Source organism: Ranitomeya variabilis, chromosome 7, assembly GCF_051348905.1.
Source record: "Ranitomeya variabilis isolate aRanVar5 chromosome 7, aRanVar5.hap1, whole genome shotgun sequence".
NCBI lineage: Eukaryota > Metazoa > Chordata > Amphibia > Anura > Dendrobatidae > Ranitomeya > Ranitomeya variabilis.
The window spans coordinates 125,628,796-125,651,699 of NC_135238.1; positions in this window are offsets into that span (position 1 = coordinate 125,628,796).

Below are 22,904 nucleotides of genomic sequence, written 5' to 3' on the forward strand. Positions count from 1 at the left end.
GCGACGCGACCAATCACAAGCCGTGACGTCACGGGAGGCAGGACAAGCGCGCATTTTAAAATGCGCGCGTGTCCAGCCTCCCGTGACGTCACGGCTTGTGATTGGTCGCGTCGCCCATGTGACCGCGACGCGACCAATCACAACGCCGGAACGTAATTTTAAAATCCTGAAGGACCTGAAATTACGTCACGGCTTGCTGTGATTGGTCGCGTCGCGGCCACATGGGCGGCACGCGACCAATCACAAGCCGGGACTTCACGTAAGGAAGGAAACGCGCGAATTTTAAGCAAATAACGCTGCCGGTTCCCTCGGAGAGGTGAGTATAGCAATATTTTTTATTTTAATTCTTTCTTTTACACATTAATATGGTTCCCAGGGCCTGAAGGAGAGTTTCCTCTCCTTCAGACCCTGGGAACCATCAGGAATACCGTCCGATACATGAGTCCCATTGACTTGTATTGGTATCGGGTATCGGTATCGGATTGGATCCGATACTTTGCCGGTATCGGCCGATACTTTCCGATACCGATACTTTCAAGTATCGGACGGTATCGCTCAACACTATTATCCACACTTTTGGGTGTAGCAGTCCTTTTTGTTGCTGCCATACTTGTCCTGAGATCATTGTAGGGAGATTGAAATTGTACTACAGTCCTTGGATTTTTTCAGATATCTTCCAGCCACTTTCTGCCACTTACATTGTGTTGTGTTACACACTGGGCCTGAGTTGTGGTGCTGTCTCCCTCCCAAAAAAGGGAGATTCAAATTGTCACAAAGTGGATATATGTCAGTTCTGTTAGTTTGTCGTATATCAGCCAGCCACGTTCTGCCACTTACATTGTGTTGTAAAATACACTGGGCCTGAGTTTGGGTTCAGTCTCCCCCTCAAAAAAAGTGAGATTCAAATTCTCACAAAGTGGATATACCTCAGTCCTCTTAGTTTGTCGTGTATCAGCCAGCCACTTGCTGCCACTCACATTGCATTGTAAAATACACTGGGCCTGAGTTTGGGTTCAGTCTCCCCCCAAAAAAAGGGAGATTCAAATTCTCACAAAGTGGATATACCTCAGTCCTCTTGCAGCGCCCCAGAGTCCTGGTCGTTGCAGTACTGTTGCTCCGCCACTAAGGGGGGCTATGGTATGTCTGATGGCACTGAAGGAGTTCACCTGACCAGGTATCACAGACTCTTCACAGTCTGGCCTCCAGGGGGAGCTAAGGGTGCTATGTATTAGGCCACTCCTCACAGTCTGGTAAAACTGGGGGTTTGATAGGAAGTTAGACAGAAGCTGACTGGGTTGGAACCAGGCAACATCCTGTGGCAGAGGGTGTTGCAGGGGAAGATTCAGGGGGGTCCCTGTCAGGGGTGGGATCCTGACAGAGGCCTAGCGAACAGAAAGACCGTTACGGGACCGCGCCTGCACTTCATTGCGGTGGTACCCCAAGAAAGGACAAGAAGCGAGGTTTATTGTGAAGAGTGAGAAACGAGATCAACGCAACAAGGAGAAAACACCAGTAGGAGTCGTGCTGTAAGATCGAGGCAACATCCTACTGAGGCGCGTAGCCGGTGGCCGGAAATGCCGAGGAAGTACTGGCTCCAAGCCCTACTTCAAACCTACGGCAGGTTATTGGCCGGCTGTCTCACCTAAATCACCTAAGCAGACATAGGGGGCAACAGTGGGAGAGGGGCGACTCTAGGGTCCCGGAAGAACTCCAGGCCTACCCGTCATACGGGTGCGTCCTAGCCATATTATCTGGGGGATGGAGAAGACCATCAGAATCAGTTGTGAGGGAACATTAGAAACAGACACAACAGTTGTGAGGACTATCCCGTGGTGCTCAGCAGGGAAGGACTACAACACACAAGCGCTAGAAGGAAGGCACAGATTTCCACCTGCAAAGGGAACTCTGGAGGTGCCATCGGTCCGGCCGGTCTCAGACAGCCCTGTTAACCGTACTCTGGACTGAGGATCCTGAAGCCTTCAGTAAAGAGGTAAAGAGACTGCAACCCTGTGTCCTCGTTATTCATCGCACCTTGCACCACACATCATCCCTCTCAACTTCTACTGGACGCCCCTTAGCAGGGTCATGGACCGGGTCTAGCCATCGTGACAATCCCGGAACTGAGACAGAGAGGCCCGGTACCAGCTACCCCTCGGCCCTGCGACAGTGGGGGCGCTTCACTCTTAGTTTCTCGAGTGTCAGCCAGCCACTTGCTGCCACTCACATTGCATTGTAAAATTCACTGGGCCTGAGTTGTGGTTCAGTCTCCCCCAAAAAAGTGAGATTCAAATTCTCACAAAGTGGATATACCTCACTCCTCTTAGTTTCTCGTGTATCAGCCAGCCACTTGCTGCCACTCACATTGCGTTGTAAAATTCACTGGGCCTGAGTTTGGGTTCAGTCTCCCCCCAAAAAAAGTGAGATTCAAATTCACACAAAGTGGATATACCTCAGTCCTCTTAGTTTGTCGTGTATCAGTCAGCCACTTGCTGCCACTCACATTGCGTTGTAAAATACACTGGGCCTGTGTTGTGGTTCAGTCTCCCCCCAAAAAAGTGAGATTCAAATTCTCACAAAGTGGATATACCTCAGCCCTCTTAGTTTCTCGTGTATCAGCCAGCCACTTGCTGCCACTCACATTGCGTTGTATAATACACTGGGCCTGAGTTGTGGTTCAGTCTCCCCCCTAAAAAAGTGAGATTCAAATTCTCACAAAGTGGATATACCTCAGTCCTCTTAGTTTCTCGCGTATCAGCCAGCCACTTGCTGCCACTCACATTGCATTTTAAAATACACTGGGCCTGAGTTTGGGTTCAGTCTCCCCCCAATAAAAGTGAGATTCAAATTCTCACAAAGTGGATATACCTCGGTCCTCTTAGTTTCTCGTGTATCAGCCAGCCACTTGCTGCCACTCACATTGCGTTGTGTTATACACTGGGCATGAGTTGTGGTGCTGTCTCCCCAAAATAAAAAGGGAGATTTAAATTCTCAACAAGTTTATATACACCTTCTACCTTGTTTTACTGTAACATATAACGGTTGATATTTTGGTTCCATTTTTCCAAAAATGAGGAAGTCTGGTGGAAGAGGCCGTGGGCGTAGGTTGCCAGCTGGTACTGATGGTGGTGGTGGTGCATCTGGTGGTAGTAGGAAAAGCACAATAGCACCTAAGGCTGGAGGTGTTGAGCCAGTCTCATCGTCCGGCTACACGAGGCCTCGAAGGCTCCCTTATGTGGGAGTAGGAAAACCACTTTTAAAGCCGGAGCAGCAGGAAAACGTTTTGGCTTTCATTGCTGACTCAGCCTCTAGCTCTTTCGCCTCCTCTTCAGAAAGTTCAAAATATAAAAGCAGCGAGTCATCAGTGGATGCTCCCGGTCAGGAACAAGACGCTTCCTTGTGTTCTTCACCCAAACCAAAAGTGAAGGATGCGTCAGGCGGCACCACAGGTTACTCCATGGAGCTCTTTACACATATCGTGCCTGGGTTAGAAAGGGAAATTGTTAACTGCCCATTACAAGATGAATCGGACATGGAGTGCACTGATGCACAGCCACAGCTAGATTATTATGCTGTTCCATTGACTCAGATCACTACTTTGCCCTCGCAGTGTACTAAGCCAGAATCTGACCCTGATGAGACTATGGTGCCCCGTCCCGTACACTATAGCACCTTACACGGTGACACAGAGGAAGGTGCACATGACTTTGAAGAGGAGGTGATAGATGACCCAGTTGTTGACCCAGATTGGCAGCCATTGGGGAAGAGAGTGCCGCTGCCAGTAGCTCAGAAGCGGAGGAGGATGATCCGCAGCAGCCATCTACATCGCAACAGCTGTCATCTGGCAGGCCCGTATCAGGCCAAAAACGTGTGTCAAAAACAAAAACAGTTTTAGGACAGCGTGGCCATCCAGTGAAAGTAGCACAGCGTGCAATGCCTGAAAAGGTATTCGATAGTAGGAATAGTGCAGTGTGGCAATTTTTTAACCAAGACACGAATGATCAGTGCAAAGTTATCTGTGAGAAATGCTCAAAGACCTTTAGCAGAGGGAAGAATCTTCAAAATTTAAATACAACATGCATGCGTAGACATTTAACCAGCATGCACTTGCAAGCCTGGACTAACTACCAAACGTCACGTACCATTGGTGCAAATTCTCAGAATGAAGGTAGTCAGCAAGGCTACATTGCTTCCCTCACTGTAAGCCCACCGGTTAGGACACCACCAGCAGCAAATGTGGAGGTATCGTCGCAAGGCCAAAGCAGTCCGTGAATCACAAGGTTTTTGGTAGGAAACACTGTATGTAGGCCAACATCAAGAATACCATCACCAACCCTCTCTCAATCCGCAAGGCTACATTGCTTCCCTCACTGTAAGCCCACCCGTTAGGACACCACCAGCAGCAAATGTTGAGGTATCGTCACAAGGCCAAAGCAGTCAGGGAATCACAAGGTTTTTGGTAGGAAACACTGTATGTAGGCCAACATCAAGAATACCATCACCAACCCTCTCTCAATCTGCCATGTCCACCACCACCACCACCGCTAGTTCCACCATATGCAGCTCTCCAGTCCAGCTCACCCTACAAGAGACTCTCGTTAGGAAAAGAAAGTACTCCTCCTCTCATCCGCGCACACAGGGCTTGAACGCCCACATTGCTAGACTAATCTCGTTAGAGATGATGCCCTGCCGGTTGGTTGAAAGCGACGCTTTCAAAGACCTGATGGCCTATGCAGTACCATGCTATGACCTACCCAGTCGGCACTTCTTTGCGAGAAAAGCTATCCCAGCCCTCCACCAGCATGTCAAAGACCGCATTGTCCATGCACTGAGGCAATCAGTCAGTGGAAAGGTGCACCTCACAAAAGATGCATGGACCAGTAGGCATGGCCAGGGACGTTACTTGTCTATCACGGAGCACTGGGTTAATGTGGTGGATGCAGGGTCCACAGGGGACAGCCATAGTGGGACAGTTCTGCCTACCCCATGGTTTAGGAAACAATTGGCTGTAGGTGTTCGCCACCCCTCCTGCTCCTCCTCCTCCTCCATAAGCGAAAGGTTGTCCACAGAGCGCAGTCGCACAACCACTCCATCCGCAGCTGCCAGTGTTGCACACGAGGTGTCCCATTATCGAACAGCTAGTGGTAAGCGTCAGCAGGCTGTGTTACAAATGAAGTGTTTGGGCGACAACAGACACACCGCGGAAGTACTGGCCGAGTACTTGCAGCAAGAAACTCAGTCATGGCTGGGCAGTGTACATCTTGAGGCAGGCAAGGTAGTCAGTGATAACGGAAGGAATTTTATGGCTGCCATAGCCCTTTCAGAACTGAAACACATACCTTGCCTGGCTCACACCTTGAACCTGGTGGTGCAGTGCTTCCTGAAAAATTATCAGGGTTACCAGCCCTGCTCCTGAAGGTGTGAAGACTTTGCTCGCACATCCGCCAGTCGCCTGTACACTCCAGCCGTATGCTGAACCATCAGCAATCGCTGAATCTTCCCCAGCACCGCCTAATAATCGATGTTGCAACAAGGTGGAACTCCACACTGCACATGCTTCAGAGGCTGTGCGAACAGAGGCATGCTGTAATTAATTTGTTTGAGGATACACATACACGGGCAGGCACTTGGATGGCAGACATGGAGTTGTCTGGTGTGCAGTGGTCGAAGCTACAAGACCTCTGTCAAGTCCTTCAGTGTTTTGAGGAATGCACACTGCTGGTAAGTGCAGACGACGCCATCATAAGCATGAGCATCCCACTAATGCGTCTGCTGATGCAAAGTTTGATGCACCTTAAGGAGCAGGCGTCTGCAGCTGAAGAGGAGGAGGGAAGCCTTGATGACAGTCTGCCATTGTCAGCTCAGGGAACTCTCCTGGACGAGGTGGCGGACGAAGAGGAGGAGGATGATGCGGATTAATATTTATGGGAGGAGGATGCTTCTCAGGGGGCAATAGAAACTGGTGGCATTGCAAGGTCAGTAACAGGGTTTTTGTGGGACACAAGTGATGTTGATTTGCAAGAAAGTGCACCTCAACCCAGCACAAGCAGTGAATTGACACCTGGAACATTGGCCCACATGGCTGAGTATGCCTTGCGTATCCTAAAAAGGTACCCCCGCATTATCAAAATGATGACCGATGACGATTACTGGTTGGCCTGCCTCCTGGATCCACGATATAAAGGAAAATTACAAAATATCATGCCACATGAGAACCTTGAGCAAATATTGGCTACCAAACAAGCAACTCTTGTAGACCGTTTGGTTCAGGCATTCCCAGCACACAGCGGCGGTGATGGTTTTCACACGAGCCGTAGTGGGCAACATGGCAGAGGTGTTAGAGGGGCACAAATCCGAAGTGGCATTGGACAGAGGGGTTTTATGACCAGGTTGTGGAGTGATTTCGCAACGACCGCTGAAACGACAGGTACTGCTGCATCGATTCAAAGTGACAGGAGACAGCATTTTTCCAGTATGGTTACGAACTACTTTTCCACCCTTATCGATGTTCTCCCTCACAGGTCATTCCCCTTTGATTACTGGGCATCTAAAATAGACACCTGGCCTGAATTTGCAGAATATGCATTACAGGAGCTCGCATGCCCTGCTGCTAGTGTGCCACCAGAAAGAGTATTCAGTGCTGCTGGTTCAATACTGACCAAAAAAAGGACTCGTCTGGCTACCCAAAATGTTGATGATCTAACCATCATTAAAATGAACCAATCATGGATTTCAAATTATTTGGCCCCACCTTCCCCTGCTGACACGTAGCTTGCCTGAAAAATGTCTTGCTTTTGGCCTCCTCTTACTGACTTCTCCAATTCCTCCATTTGCAGCTGCTGAATGTCCACCATAGGCCATTTTTATACCTCCCTAAATGGGCTGACTCCCCCCACAGGGCTGTGGTCACCAACTGGTGCAAGCACCCGTGCGAGTGCCGTTTGCCTGGACAGGTGGGTGTGCCCACTCTTGGGCGACGGCACTGGCACAGGGTCCCTCATAGTACAATGAAGTGTCTCTGACGGTGGTGGTGCACAACCAACATCAGACACACTGTCATAATATGAGGGGCTCTGTGCCAGTACCGCAGCCCACGAGAGAGTGTTTTTTCCCCCAGCTCGAACAGTGCTCTACCACTTGCAATACTTACCTCTCCCTGCTCCACCACTGTGTAGTCTGTGCTGTTAAATACTTCAATGGCACTGCCAATACAAATTTGTTGAAATGATAGAAAAATATTTAGAATTGAGAGTTCTCAGTGGTTGATACCTTTTAATGGCTAACTGAAAAGATGGTGACAAATTGCAAGCTTTCGAGACTACATACGTCTCTTCATCAGGCAAAGACTAAAACAAATTCTGAAGAATCACATATTTATGCACAACATAGTATAGAAAAAAAAAAAGGGAGGGGGGAAAAAACCATGGATAAGCCAGGTGACATGAAGCAGAATTACCATGGGTGACGTATGTAGTCTCGAAAGCTTGCAATTTGTCACCATCTTTTCAGTTAGCCATTAAAAGGTATCAACCACTGAGGACTCTCGGTTCTAAATATTTTTCTATCTACTGGCTAACACGGTACCAAGATATATTTCTTTCCTGTATTGAAATGATAGATGATAGTTAAAATATACAGGGCCCCTGGCCACCATTTAGACCAGTTAATACGTTGCGCCTGCTACCACTGTCTGCTACTCAGCAGAGGAGCCCACCCCTGTACCTAGCTATGCCACCAGGTTATTTCTGAAAATTTTTTTTACAGACATTTAGCCTACTTTATTATTAGGGCCTACTCACTGTGTCAGCCACGCCTTACAATTGTCCTCCGCTGAACCAAGCAATGCCGCCTGTTGTGATTCGGTTCGTGGGCTCCCCCGGTGGTCTCTTGTGGTACTGGTGTCCTGCAAGCTTTGCCTTCTCAGTTCACCTGTTCCTATCAGGATGTGGGAGTATCCTATTTAACCTTACTCCTTAGTCATTCTAAGGCTGGCCATCAATGTATCCAGAGTGATTCTGTTGCATGTTCCTGCTCCCAGTTTTCTGCTCAGCTAAGTTGGACACTTTAGTCCTTAAGTCTATTTTTGTATGTTTTGTCCAGTTTGCACTTATGTGAATCTCTGCAGCTGGAAGCTCTTGTTGGGCTGAAATTACCACTCTAGTGGCATGAGTTGTCACATGAGTTAAGGTAATTTCAGGATGGTGTTTTGAAGGGTTTTGCAGCTGACCGCGAAGTCCTCTGTTGTATCTTTCTGCTATTTAGTTAGCGGGCCTCTCTGTGCTAAATCTGCTTTCATACTACGTGTGTCTTTTCATCTGCTCTCACCGTTATTATATGTGGGGGGCTGCTATCTCCTGTGGGGACATTCTCTGGAGGCAAGCCAGGACTGTGTTTTCTTCTACCAGGGGTAGTTAGTTCTCCGGCTGGCGCGCGGCATCTAGAGACAACGCAGGAATGCCCCCTGGCTACTTCTAGTGTGGTGTGTAGGTTTAGCATCGCGGTCAGCTCTAGTTTCCATCACCCGAGAGCTTGTCCGCTGCAGAGATTCACATAAGTGCAAACTGGACAAAACATACAAAAATAGACTTAAGGACTAAAGTGTCCAACTTAGCTGAGCAGAAAACTGGGAGCAGGAACATGCAACAGAATCACTCTGGATACATTGATGGCCAGCATTAGAATGACTAAGGAGCAAGGTTAAATAGGATACTCCCACATCCTGATAGGAACAGGTGAACTGAGAAGGCAAAGCTTGCAGGACACCAGTACCACAAGAGACCACCGGGGGAGCCCACGAACCGAATCACAACAGCCGCCTGGTTATTCCTGTTACCAATTTTGAACTGCATTTAGCCTACTTACTTATTTGGGCCTACTCACTGTGTCAGCCACTCCTTACAATTGTCCTCCGCTGAACCAAGCAATGCCGCCTGGTTATTCCTGTTACCAATTTTGAACTGCATTTAGCCTACTTACTTATTTGGGCCTACTCACTGCGTCAGCCACTCCTTACAATTGTCCTCTGCTAAACCAAGCAATGACGCCTGGTTATTCCTGTTACCAATTTTGAACTGCATTTAGCCTACTTACTTATTTGGGCCTACTCACTGTGTCAGCCACTCCTTACAATTGTCCTCTGCTGAACCAAGCAATGCCGCCTGGTTATTCCTGTTACCAATTTTGAACTGCATTGAGCCTACCTACTTTTTTGGGCCTGCAGTGTCTGCCACTCCTTACAATTGTCCTCCGCTGCACAAAGCTATGCCGCCAGTGTACTCCTGTTACCAGTTTTGAACTGCATTTAGCCTACTTTATTATTTGGGCATATATCTGTGTTTCCTCCTCATCCTTCCCATTGCCCAGCCACTGCTAGATGACTCTGCTGGTACATTGACCCAGACCACTACATTCCCCTTGCACTACACAGCCAGAATCTGACCCTGGTGAAAGTCAGGTTCCCCTTCCCGCATACTATACCACCTTACACGGGGACAAAGAGGAAGGTGCAGATGAAAGTGCAGGTTCCTTCATCAGGTGGGGGGGCATACTCGTTGGCGACGTCACTGGCACAGGGCCCCTCATAGTATGCAAAAGTGTCTCTGCCGGTGGGAGGTGCCACCGCCTTCAAACACACTGCCGTACTTTGAGGGGCCCTGTGCCAGTGCCAATGCGAACGAGTGGGCCCCCCCTGCTTGCTCAGGATCACAGCACTTGCAAAGTTGAAATACTTACCTCTCCCTGCTCCACCGCCGTGACGTATTCCGCGTTTCCTGTGCCAACGAAAAACTTGAGCCAGCCCTACCCCCCCACAAATTTAGCTAAATGACCCCCAGTTTTCCATGCCTAACTATTATTATAAAGTAAATTAAGATTGACAAGCTTTAGTAATAAGAATTGATGTTTTTGGCATTAACATGGGCACTGTAGCTGTTTTCCTGTCCTCCACTCTCTGCTGACTTTGATTCCCCATTGACTGGCATTGGGTTTCGTGTTTCAGTCGGCCCCCGACTTTTCACAATAATCGTCCGATTTCACTCGACCCGACTTTTGACAAAGTCGGGTTTCGTGAAACCCGACCCGATCCAAAAAAGTAAAAGTCGCTCAACTCTAGTGGGGATATCACATAACAGTCGATGAGCCGGAAGCTGCAAATACTGCTGAAGCACATCAAGGGCAGCAGAAGCTGTAGCTGACTTTTTAATATAGGCACACAGGCTGCATACTTTGACAAGCAGATCTGGCAGCTCTGGGTAGCTTTTGAGAAACCGTTGCACAACGAGTTTAAGCACATGGGCCAGGCACGGTATGTGTGTGAGCACGCAAAGCCTCAGAGCCGCCACCAGATTCCAGCCATTGTCATATATGACTATGCCTGGCTAGAGGTTCAGCGATGTCAGCCACAAATCTACCTGCTCTTTCAGAGCTGTCCACAATTCTTCAGCATTCTGCGGTTTGTCACCTAAGCATATTAGCTTCAGCACAGCCTGGTGCAGCTTGTCTGAGGCAGTGCTGCAGTGCTTTCAGCTTGTGACTGATGTGGTTGTTTTGGAGATTGATGCTGAAGAGGAGGAGGAGGAGGTGCAGAAGCTGTAGACTGAGGGGGCAACCCTGATTGACATAGGGCCCGCAATCCTCGGCGTCGGGAAGACGTGTTCCATCCCAAGGTTCGACTGGTCCCGGCTTACACTATGTTAACCCAGTGTGCCATCAGCGAGATGTACCATCCCTGCCCAGAAACACTTGTCCACGTTTCCGTGGTTAAGTAGACTTTCCCAGTAACAGCATTGTTTAGGGCACGGCTAATGTGGGACACGTGCTTGTGTAATGCCGGGACGGCACACCGGGAAAAATAGTGGCAGCTGAGCACCGAGTACCAAGGGACGGCCGCCGCCATCAGGTTTTGGAAAGCTCTGTCTCCACGAGCCTAAAAAGCAACATTTAAAGCGCAAGCAGATGATAAATGTGTGAATTTATTAGTGTGGCTGTGGGGTGGTGGCAGCGTATTTGCGCTTGCTTTCCAAGGACTCGGGTATGGACAACTGAACGTTGCGCTGGGACAAGGACATGGACGTGCTTCATGATGGTGCTAGTTGAGTGTGTGCAAGGACAGGTGCAGGGCAGGAGACAACTTTGCATGCACCATGGACAGGGGATTTTTCTTGCACACACTACAGTGGGAGAAGCAGTGGTGTCACCCGCAGACACTGTTCCTGGACCCTGTGGTTCGGCCCGCAAAGTCGGGTGCTTTGCTGCCTTGTGACTGATCATGCTGGTGGTGGTCAAGCTGGTAGTTTTTCTACCCCTGAGGATGTGAGCATGGCAGATGGTGCAAATGGCCTGATTGGGGTTATCGGCAGAGTCCCTAAAAAACAACCAGACTCGGGAAGACCTAACAGTTGTACAGCAAACTTCCGCCGTGTTGGTGTTACGGAGAACAGATGCCCACCTTCCGTCTGCGGCCACCACACTGATTCTTCCTGCCTGTTGGGGTGCTATGCCTCCCTCCCTCTGTGTGCTTCTGTCCTTGCTCTTCATGTCCTCCTGCCAAGTTGGGTCAGTTACCATTTCATCCACCACCTCGTCTTCAACTTCTGCACCCTGGTCCTCCTCCTGACTTTCTGGCAATTTTGTCTCATCTTCATCTACCTTTTGTGACACATTACAACCGTCACCTTCTTGTGACCATGGCTTCTCAAATATTTGGGCATTGCTACATGCGATCTCATCTTGCCCCACTTCAAGTGGACTGGGAAAGAGGCCCGAATCTCTAAATGGAAAAGTGAACAGCTCTTCGAGTATCCAAGAGTGGGATCAGTTGTCTCCGGGCACGCAACATGGTGGGAGGAAGGATGATCAGCATGAGGAATATGCGGTCCACACTCACGGCTACTCAGACTTGACCATGTGGAAGACAGAGTGGTGGTGGTGATGGCAAAGTGACTGGAAGGGTTATCTGCTATCCAACCAACAACATTTTGACACTGCTCTGGGTTCAATAGTGGTGTGCTGCTGCGGTCCCCTAGTAAATGTGACAGGAAGGTTAAGCGAGAAGATGTGGGTCTTTGTTGTGTCCCAATTTCAGCTTGTCCATGGCCTCAGCCTCGCCCTCTGCATGCACCATCATAATCTCGTCCACTTCCCTGTCCCTTGCCTCGTGCCTTGCCCATTTAAAATGTACTACAATACTACAATATTATCCACGTTCACTTCAAATGCCTGAATTTGGTGCTAAATTAGATGTGATCCGTGTGCGAGAAATCGACAGTTTAAAATATCTGGCCTGTAGGTAACAATTTCTTTTTCTGCAAACTGATGTCGATAACTAGACTAAGACACAGCAAAAACAGTTCAATGGAGCCCTCAAATGCCACAATTTTTAGCCCACAGATAGGTGAGTCGTGTGACGGAGATATCCTACTTTAAAATATCTGGCCTGTATTTTTTTTTAAACAGGAAAAAAGTGTCAATAACTAGGCTAAGACACAGCAAAAAAATTTTCAATGGAGCCCCAAAAATGCCCCAATTTTTAGCCCACAGATAGGTGAGGTGTCTGACGGAGATACCACATTTTAACCCATTAACCCCTGGAGCTTTTTTCGTTTTCTTTTTTCTCTCCCCTTTTTCCAGAGCCATAACTTTTTTATTTTTCCGTCAATATGGCCATTCGAGGGCTTATTTTTTGCGGGATGAGGTGTCCTTTTGAACGTTACCATTGGTTTTACCATGTCGTGTAACAGAAAACGTGCAATCCCACGCTTGTTTTTTGTTTGGCTTTTTTGCTAGATTCACTAAATGCTAAAACTGACCTGCCATTATGATTCTCCAGGTCATAGACACTAAACATGTCTAGGTTCTTTTTTATCTAAGTGGTGAAAAAAAATTCCAAAATTTGCTAAAAAAAACAATTGCGCAATTTTCCGATACCCGTAGCGTCTCCATTTTTCGTGATCTGGGGTTGGGTGAGGGCTTATTTTTTGCATGCCAAGCTGACGTTTTTAGTTACACCATTTTTGTGCAGATATACGTTTTTTTGATCTCCCGTTTTAATGCAATGTCGCGGCGACCAAAAAGCGTAATTTTAGAAGAAAAGGAGACATACACGAAACCAGGGATCACCAAAGAGAAAAAATTAGTATACTAAATTACAAATTTTATTAAAGTCACACAGGACACATCAACAATTAAAAACACTTAAAAACCACAAAATGGGTACATACCCCAACAAGGGGATGCCCCCCAAGACCACGTGAAGGCTTATTACCACAAAGTATAAATGTATAGGGTACAAGAATATAATCAAATGAAAAATGTACAACCTATATAAATGTGGACTGAATATAGCTGCTCCTCAATGTTTGTTAATATTCTCCAGGCATATAGTCGCTATAACCTATCTAATGTTACATAGGTATAGAGGCGTATGGTTACTCTCTCCTTTGTAGTGCTCAAAGGTTCAAATACATAAAAAGATGGTACAAATGTGTGGCCCAGCACCTATAACAGGCCCAGATGCAGTACAGAATGTAACAGATTACTGGCACCATAGAAGATAATTTAGATGTCAGGAACGCCTGGCACGGTACAAAAAGTAGTATTTTCCGGCGTATAAGACGACTGGGCGTATAAGACGACCCCCCAACTTTACCAGTTAAAATATAAAATCTTCTTAAAAGTCGGGGGTCTTCTTATACACCCTATGTCGTCTTATAGGGCCGGTGAATATGTGCCTTTTGGGGGGGGGGGGGAAGTGATCCTGATGACGAGGGGGCGTCTCACAGGAAAGTGAGTATCCCCCATTACCTTATCGTAGCGGTGCAGCGTGGGGGTCTCAGTGCTGGGAGTGGCGGCGGCGGCTGCTGTGCTCTGGTGCGGCGGCTGCTGTGCTCTGGTGCGGCGGCTCCTCTTCTGTGTGGGGCCTCTGTGCTGTGCGGTGGCGGTGGCGGTGGCGGCGGCATATCTTTATCCAGTTGGGGCTCCTCCGGCATCTCCTTAGCCCTGGAGGCCCCGCCGCAACTCCATCGGTGCAATGCAGCGGCCATTTTCCCGGAGGCAGCTCAATAGGTGCGATGCGGTGGCCTCCGGGAAAATGGCCGCTGCTCAGATTCAGATCTCGTCCCGAAATCTCGGGACACGAGATCTGAATCTGAGCAGCGGCCATTTTCCCGGAGGCCACCACATTGCACCGATGGAGTTGCGGCGGGGCCTCCAGGGCTAAGGAGATGCCGGAGGAGCCCCAACTGGATAAAGATACGCCGCTGTCGCCGCCACCTCACAGCACAGAGGCCCCACACAGAAGAGGAGCCGCCGCACCAGAACACAGCAGCCGCCGCCGCTCCCAGCACTGACACCCCCACGCTGCACCACTAGGATAAGGTAATGGGGATTACTCACTTTCCTGTGAGACGCCCCCTCGTCATCAGGATCACTCCCCCTCCCCACCCACCATATACACCGGCGTACAAGTCGATTCCCGGCGTATAAGACGACCCCCGACTTTTAAGAAGATTTTCGGGGGTTAAAAAGTCGTCTTATACGCCGGAAAATACGGTAAATAAATAATAGATAATATATGCACCCATAAATATTCCCATCAGCAAATACTACAGTATAGAGATACAAAACAATACCTAACCACACTTAGAATATATGAGGAAGATACAAGTGTGTAGAAAGTACCATACCAGGCCTGCCTGTGAAGACTGGATCAGCTGCTAGACCATGGTGGAGAGAGAGGGTGTAGGATGTCAAAGAACGCCCTATTAGTTTGCCTGGAGCAGGAGACAGCACCCATGGGGTGTAAAGCCGGTCAAAAAAGGGGGGCACAGAGGCCCAACGCGTGTCGCCACAGATGTGGCTTCATCAGGGGCAAGGTAAAAGTGTCCTCGCTTTGACCATATATATATATTAGTAGAATAAGTACATAAATTCATACCAGCTGCGTGGAACCTTCCAGGGAGACGCATAATGACACTCTACGGAGTGCTGCAGGGCCAAATTAAGCACCGGAAGTATTGTACCCACATAGGAGGAAAATGCAATGGTCGCAGGTGTACGGACATGGTAAACAAAGGCGCAAGTACATAAGCGCCAGTGAACATTACCACCTTCCTGAAGATCACAAGAAAGCGCTGTACCAAAAACTGGAATATTTAGGGACCGGAAATGTCATAACTAGTGTTGAGCGATACTTTCCGATATCGGAAAGTATCGGTATCGGAAAGTATCGGCCGATACCGTCAAAATATCGGATCCAATCCGATACCGATACCCGATCCCAATGCAAGTCAATGGGACGAAAATATCGGAATTAAAATAAACCCTTTATACACTTGTAGGTTCATTCTACATGAAGGAAAACAACTAAGAATAATGTAGGATGTATTGGGGGACGTGGCGGAGACATTAAAGGCACAGAGGTTTAGCCCAATGTAATAGAATAGCAGGATTTTTTTTTTTTTGGATGACGTTCGGCGTTAGAAAGTATTTGACTATGTTAATTTTTTTTTTTTTTTTATGCCACATATTGATGTTTCACTACTTCAACGCCCTTCACCTTCTTTTTTACTTCTCCCACGCTTTCTTCTTCATTATCCTCATCATCAGCTTCTTTGACATCAACTTCTTCACCTTATTCATCTTCTTCTTCATCTTCTACCTATTATTTTTTGGGTTACATTGTTCATATTCTTTTTATTTTACTATTATCTTCATCATATTCTACTTCTTCATCATATTCTTATTTGTGACAGGCATTCCCGTAGTTGTTATCTATAAAAGTTTGAAGATTACACCTTCCGTTCTGCCTGTCACAAAACAGTTACATTTGTCCGCGTTCAGTTTGGCCTGCAGCATCAGGCTTTATCCAGGGGCACCACGAGGAGGAACGGACTCACCCCCATACACTGCTTAGTCTTCTTCTGCTTATAATTTAGATAATATTTTTTGCTCTGATATTTAGTGTTATGCTTCATGTTCTTCTGCTCTTTGTTCTGCAGCCTCTTGTTCTTCTGCTTCTCGGTCTTCCAGGTCGTCGTCGTCTCCAGGGTCGTCGTCTCCGGGGTCGTCGTCATCGGGGTGGTCTTCAGGGTCGTCGTCTCCGGGGTCGTCGTCATCACGGTGGTCTTCAGGGTCATCGTCTCCAGGGTCGTCGTCATCACGGTGGTTGTCGTCTCTGGTGTCGTCGTCATCTTAGGGGTGTTCTTCCGGGTCATCGTGTTTAGTCTCTTGAACTTGGAAATGTAGCAGAAGGTACAAGAAGGCTGAGAAAATGCCGAGAACCAGCTGATGGAACTGGAACTCGGATGGCTACCCGAAGGTCCAAGAGCCAATGGAACTACCGAGGACCAGCTGACGTTACTGGAACCCGGTTACTAAGCAGGAGGTACCCGTGCCTGAAAGCACTACCAAGGACCACCTGACGTTGGTGGAACTCGGATACCCAGAGGGAGGCACCTAAGCCAAAGGCTCTGCCCGGAACCAGCTGACGGTACTGGAACCAGGATGGGGAGCAGAAGGTACAAGAGCAAAAGACAGTGCCGAGAACCAGCTGACGGTGCTGGAACCCGGATGGGTAGCCGAAGGTCCAAGAGCCAATGGAACTACCGAGGACCAGCTGACGTTACTGGAACCCGGTTACTAAGCAGGAGGTACCCGTGCCTGAAAGCACTACCAAGGACCACCTGACGTTGGTGGAACTCGGATACCCAGAGGGAGGCACCTAAGCCAAAGGCTCTGCCCGGAACCAGCTGACGGTACTGGAACCAGGATGGGGAGCAGAAGGTACAAGAGCAAGTGTCTGCGTGGCTTTTGCAGGACACAATGCCGGCTGCACAGCAGGGGAACAGCTGGCGGTGCTGAACCCCACTGACACATTGGCTGGTGTTTTTCTCTGTGCAGCTAGCAGTACCGGGCCCCAACTGGCGGTGTTGGAGCCCGGGGTCAGCAGGAGGAGGAGATGGAGCAGAGTGTAGGCCGAAGCCTGCACTGGCGGCAGCTTTTGGGTCTGTTGTGCCTGCGTGGCAGTTGCAGGACACGTTGCCGGCTGCACAGCAGGGGAACAGCTGGCGGTGCTGAACCCCACTGACACATTGGCTGGTGTTTTTCTCTGTGCAGCTAGCAGTACCGGGCCCCAACTGGCGGTGTTGGAGCCCAGGGCTCTGCAGGGGGAGCAGAGTGTAGGCCGAAGCCTAATTGAACCAATTTCAAAGGTAACCTTTAACCCCCCCTCAGGGGTTACAAAGTAGAAGAGCCACAGCTTATGCAGCAGTAGTGCTGCACAAGTCAAAGGTTGCTCTTTTAATTTCGCTCCTTGCACACGCTGAATGAAACACGTATAACATTTAGCCCTTTATACAGTCAAACTGTGTTGGAGGCGCGAGTTCCCTTTGTCATGAGACGCAGCACAGATGTCAAGAATCCCACCTTGGTGCTGGGTGCAGCCTCCTGAGCGTTGTTATTTGCTGTACAGGAGTCTGCGCTGTCGTGTTATCCCCTGGCCTAGCGCTGTTAGCGCTGCCCATGTTCTGGCATCATTTAATGTCGGCCGGTGCGGTTCGCGATGACCATGAATCCCAGCCCCGCAGTGTCTTAACATTGTTAAAACACTGCGGGGCTGGGATTCAGGGCCTGGCGCAGCACATATATTCGCCTCTCACACTCGGGTCCTTACACCCGCTTCAGACTGTGCGGCGTCATCTGATCCCTTATCGCATGCCACGGCCATGAAGCCGCACAGTCCGCAGAAGGCGGAAGGAGATGAGGGACAGGCGAACTGATGCACTGATCATGCCCATCAATCACACCCTCGCAGTCCCAATAACTAAGACAACGAGGGGCGTTGTGTGGGTCAGGGCGGCCGCAGAGGCGCAGGCAGCCAAACAATGATGCCAGAAGACGGGCAGCGCTACCAAGGGGGTTGCAGCGTGTCATTACAAAGGAAAGTCACACCACCGGGACGGTTAAATGGTCACACAGAGGACACATTTTAGACGTGTTTTCAGTTCCACATGTGCGAGGAGAATACGTTTATGAGCCACCTTGCACACATGCAGCATTACCGCTGTACAAGGTGGCCTTTAAAACGTACAAACGCCTGGGGGAGGGGGGACAGGTTCCCTTCAATTTCAGTTCTTGTGTCTGCGTGGCTTTTGCAGGACACGATGCCGGCTGCACAGCAGGGGAACAGCTGGCGGTGCTGAACCCCACTGACACATTGGCTGGTGTTTTTCTCTGTGCAGCTAGCAGTACCGGGCCCCAACTGGCGGTGTTGGAGCCCGGGGTCAGCAGGAGGAGGAGATGGAGCAGAGTGTAGGCCGAAGCCTGCACTGGCGGCAGCTTTTGGGTCTGTTGTGCCTGCGTGGCAGTTGCAGGACACGTTGCCGGCTGCACAGCAGGGGAACAGCTGGCGGTGCTGAACCCCACTGACACATTGGCTGGTGTTTTTCTCTGTGCAGCTAGCAGTACCGGGCCCCAACTGGCGGTGTTGGAGCCCAGGGCTCTGCAGGGGGAGCAGAGTGTAGGCCGAAGCCTAATTGAACCAATTTCAAAGGTAACCTTTAACCCCCCCTCAGGGGTTACAAAGTAGAAGAGCCACAGCTTATGCAGCAGTAGTGCTGCACAAGTCAAAGGTTGCTCTTTTAATTTCGCTCCTTGCACACGCTGAATGAAACACGTATAACATTTAGCCCTTTATACAGTCAAACTGTGTTGGAGGCGCGAGTTCCCTTTGTAATGAGACGCAGCACAGATGTCAAGAATCCCACCTTGGTGCTGGGTGCAGCCTCCTGAGCGTTGTTATTTGCTGTACAGGAGTCTGCGCTGTCGTGTTATCCCCTGGCCTAGCGCTGTTAGCGCTGCCCATGTTCTGGCATCATTTAATGTTGGCCGGTGCGGTTCGCGATGACCATGAATCCCAGCCCCGCAGTGTCTTAACATTGTTAAAACACTGCGGGGCTGGGATTCAGGGCCTGGCGCAGCACATATGTTCGCCTCTCACACTCGGGTCCTTACACCCGCTTCAGACTGTGCGGCGTCATCTGATCCCTTATCGCATGCCACGGCCATGAAGCCGCACAGTCCGCAGAAGGCGGAAGGAGATGAGGGACAGGCGAACTGATGCACTGATCATGCCCATCAATCACACCCTCGCAGTCCCAATAACTAAGACAACGAGGGGCGTTGTGTGGGTCAGGGCGGCCGCAGAGGCGCAGGCAGCCAAACAATGATGCCAGAAGACGGGCAGCGCTACCAAGGGGGTTGCAGCGTGTCATTACAAAGGAAAGTCACACCACCGGGACGGTTAAATGGTCACACAGAGGACACATTTTAGACGTGTTTTCAGTTCCACATGTGCGAGGAGAATACGTTTATGAGCCACCTTGCACACATGCAGCATTACCGCTGTACAAGGTGGCCTTTAAAACGTACAAACGCCTGGGGGAGGGGGGACAGGTTCCCTTCAATTTCAGTTCTTGTGTCTGCGTGGCTTTTGCAGGACACGATGCCGGCTGCACAGCAGGGGAACAGCTGGCGGTGCTGAACCCCACTGACACATTGGCTGGTGTTTTTCTCTGTGCAGCTAGCAGTACCGGGCCTCAACTGGCGGTGTTGGAGCCCGGGGTCAGCAGGAGGAGGAGATGGAGCAGAGTGTAGGCCGAAGCCTGCACTGGCGGCAGCTTTTGGGTCTGTTGTGCCTGCGTGGCAGTTGCAGGACACGTTGCCGGCTGCACAGCAGGGGAACAGCTGGCGGTGCTGAACCCCACTGACACATTGGCTGGTGTTTTTCTCTGTGCAGCTAGCAGTACCGGGCCCCAACTGGCGGTGTTGGAGCCCAGGGCTCTGCAGGGGGAGCAGAGTGTAGGCCGAAGCCTAATTGAACCAATTTCAAAGGTAACCTTTAACCCCCCCTCAGGGGTTACAAAGTAGAAGAGCCACAGCTTATGCAGCAGTAGTGCTGCACAAGTCAAAGGTTGCTCTTTTAATTTCGCTCCTTGCACACGCTGAATGAAACACGTATAACATTTAGCCCTTTATACAGTCAAACTGTGTTGGAGGCGCGAGTTCCCTTTGTAATGAGACGCAGCACAGATGTCAAGAATCCCACCTTGGTGCTGGGTGCAGCCTCCTGAGCGTTGTTATTTGCTGTACAGGAGTCTGCGCTATCGTGTTATCCCCTGGCCTAGCGCTGTTAGCGCTGCCCATGTTCTGGCATCATTTAATGTCGGCCGGTGCGGTTCGCGATGACCATGAATCCCAGCCCCGCAGTGTCTTAACATTGTTAAAACACTGCGGGGCTGGGATTCAGGGCCTGGCGCAGCACATATGTTCGCCTCTCACACTCGGGTCCTTACACCCGCTTCAGACTGTGCGGCGTCATCTGATCCCTTATCGCATGCCACGGCCATGAAGCCGCACAGTCCGCAGAAGGCGGAAGGAGATGAGGGACAGGCGAACTGATGCACTGATCATGCCCATCAATCACACCCTCGCAGTCCCAATAACTAAGACAACGAGGGGCGTTGTGTGGGTCAGGGCGGCCGCAGAGGCGCAGGCAGCCAAACAATGATGCCAGAAGACGGGCAGCGCTACCAAGGGGGTTGCAGCGTGTCATTACAAAGGAAAGTCACACCACCGGGACGGTTAAATGGTCACACAGAGGACACATTTTAGACGTGTTTTCAGTTCCACATGTGCGAGGAGAATACGTTTATGAGCCACCTTGCACACATGCAGCATTACCGCTGTACAAGGTGGCCTTTAAAACGTACAAACGCCTGGGGGAGGGGGGACAGGTTCCCTTCAATTTCAGTTCTTGTGTCTGCGTGGCTTTTGCAGGACACGATGCCGGCTGCACAGCAGGGGAACAGCTGGCGGTGCTGAACCCCACTGACACATTGGCTGGTGTTTTTCTCTGTGCAGCTAGCAGTACCGGGCCCCAACTGGCGGTGTTGGAGCCCGGGGTCAGCAGGAGGAGGAGATGGAGCAGAGTGTAGGCCGAAGCCTGCACTGGCGGCAGCTTTTGGGTCTGTTGTGCCTGCGTGGCAGTTGCAGGACACGTTGCCGGCTGCACAGCAGGGGAACAGCTGGCGGTGCTGAACCCCACTGACACATTGGCTGGTGTTTTTCTCTGTGCAGCTAGCAGTACCGGGCCCCAACTGGCGGTGTTGGAGCCCAGGGCTCTGCAGGGGGAGCAGAGTGTAGGCCGAAGCCTAATTGAACCAATTTCAAAGGTAACCTTTAACCCCCCCTCAGGGGTTACAAAGTAGAAGAGCCACAGCTTATGCAGCAGTAGTGCTGCACAAGTCAAAGGTTGCTCTTTTAATTTCGCTCCTTGCACACGCTGAATGAAACACGTATAACATTTAGCCCTTTATACAGTCAAACTGTGTTGGAGGCGCGAGTTCCCTTTGTAATGAGACGCAGCACAGATGTCAAGAATCCCACCTTGGTGCTGGGTGCAGCCTCCTGAGCGTTGTTATTTGCTGTACAGGAGTCTGCGCTGTCGTGTTATCCCCTGGCCTAGCGCTGTTAGCGCTGCCCATGTTCTGGCATCATTTAATGTCGGCCGGTGCGGTTCGCGATGACCATGAATCCCAGCCCCGCAGTGTCTTAACATTGTTAAAACACTGCGGGGCTGGGATTCAGGGCCTGGCGCAGCACATATGTTCGCCTCTCACACTCGGGTCCTTACACCCGCTTCAGACTGTGCGGCGTCATCTGATCCCTTATCGCATGCCACGGCCATGAAGCCGCACAGTCCGCAGAAGGCGGAAGGAGATGAGGGACAGGCGAACTGATGCACTGACCATGCCCATCAATCACACCCTCGCAGTCCCAATAACTAAGACAACGAGGGGCGTTGTGTGGGTCAGGGCGGCCGCAGAGGCGCAGGCAGCCAAACAATGATGCCAGAAGACGGGCAGCGCTACCAAGGGGGTTGCAGCGTGTCATTACAAAGGAAAGTCACACCACCGGGACGGTTAAATGGTCACACAGAGGACACATTTTAGACGTGTTTTCAGTTCCACATGTGCGAGGAGAATACGTTTATGAGCCACCTTGCACACATGCAGCATTACCGCTGTACAAGGTGGCCTTTAAAACGTACAAACGCCTGGGGGAGGGGGGACAGGTTCCCTTCAATTTCAGTTCTTGTGTCTGCGTGGCTTTTGCAGGACACGATGCCGGCTGCACAGCAGGGGAACAGCTGGCGGTGCTGAACCCCACTGACACATTGGCTGGTGTTTTTCTCTGTGCAGCTAGCAGTACCGGGCCCCAACTGGCAGTGTTGGAGCCCGGGGTCAGCAGGAGGAGGAGATGGAGCAGAGTGTAGGCCGAAGCCTGCACACATTGGCTGGTGTTTTTCTCTGTGCAGCTAGCAGTACAGCATCTGCAAGGAGCACCACGAAAAGAGGCACTTTTTCCCTTTGCATCATTACTGCTGCACAAGGTGGCTCCTTCAGTAACAAACGCCTGGGGGGGGGGGGACAGGTTCCCTTAAATTTAACTTGTTGTGCCTGCGTGGCGGTCGCAGTACACGTTGCCGTATACACAGCAGGGGAACAGCTGGCGGTGCTGAACCCCACTAACACATTGGCGAGGTGTTTGGCTTTGTGCGTACAGCACTTCTGGACGGCAACTGGCGGTGTTGGAGCCCAGGGACAGGTGGAGGAGGAGGTTGGAGGAGGTAGGAGGGATTGCCACACACACAGCAGGGGAACAGCTGACGTTACTGAACCCCAATAACAGAGGAGGGACTGTTGACTGTGCATACAGCACTTCTGGACGGCAACTGGCGGTGTTGGAGCCCAGGGACAGGTGGAGGAGGAGGAGGTTGGAGGAGGTAGGAGGGATTGCCACACACACAGCAGGGGAACAGCTGACGTTACTGAACCCCAATAACAGAGGAG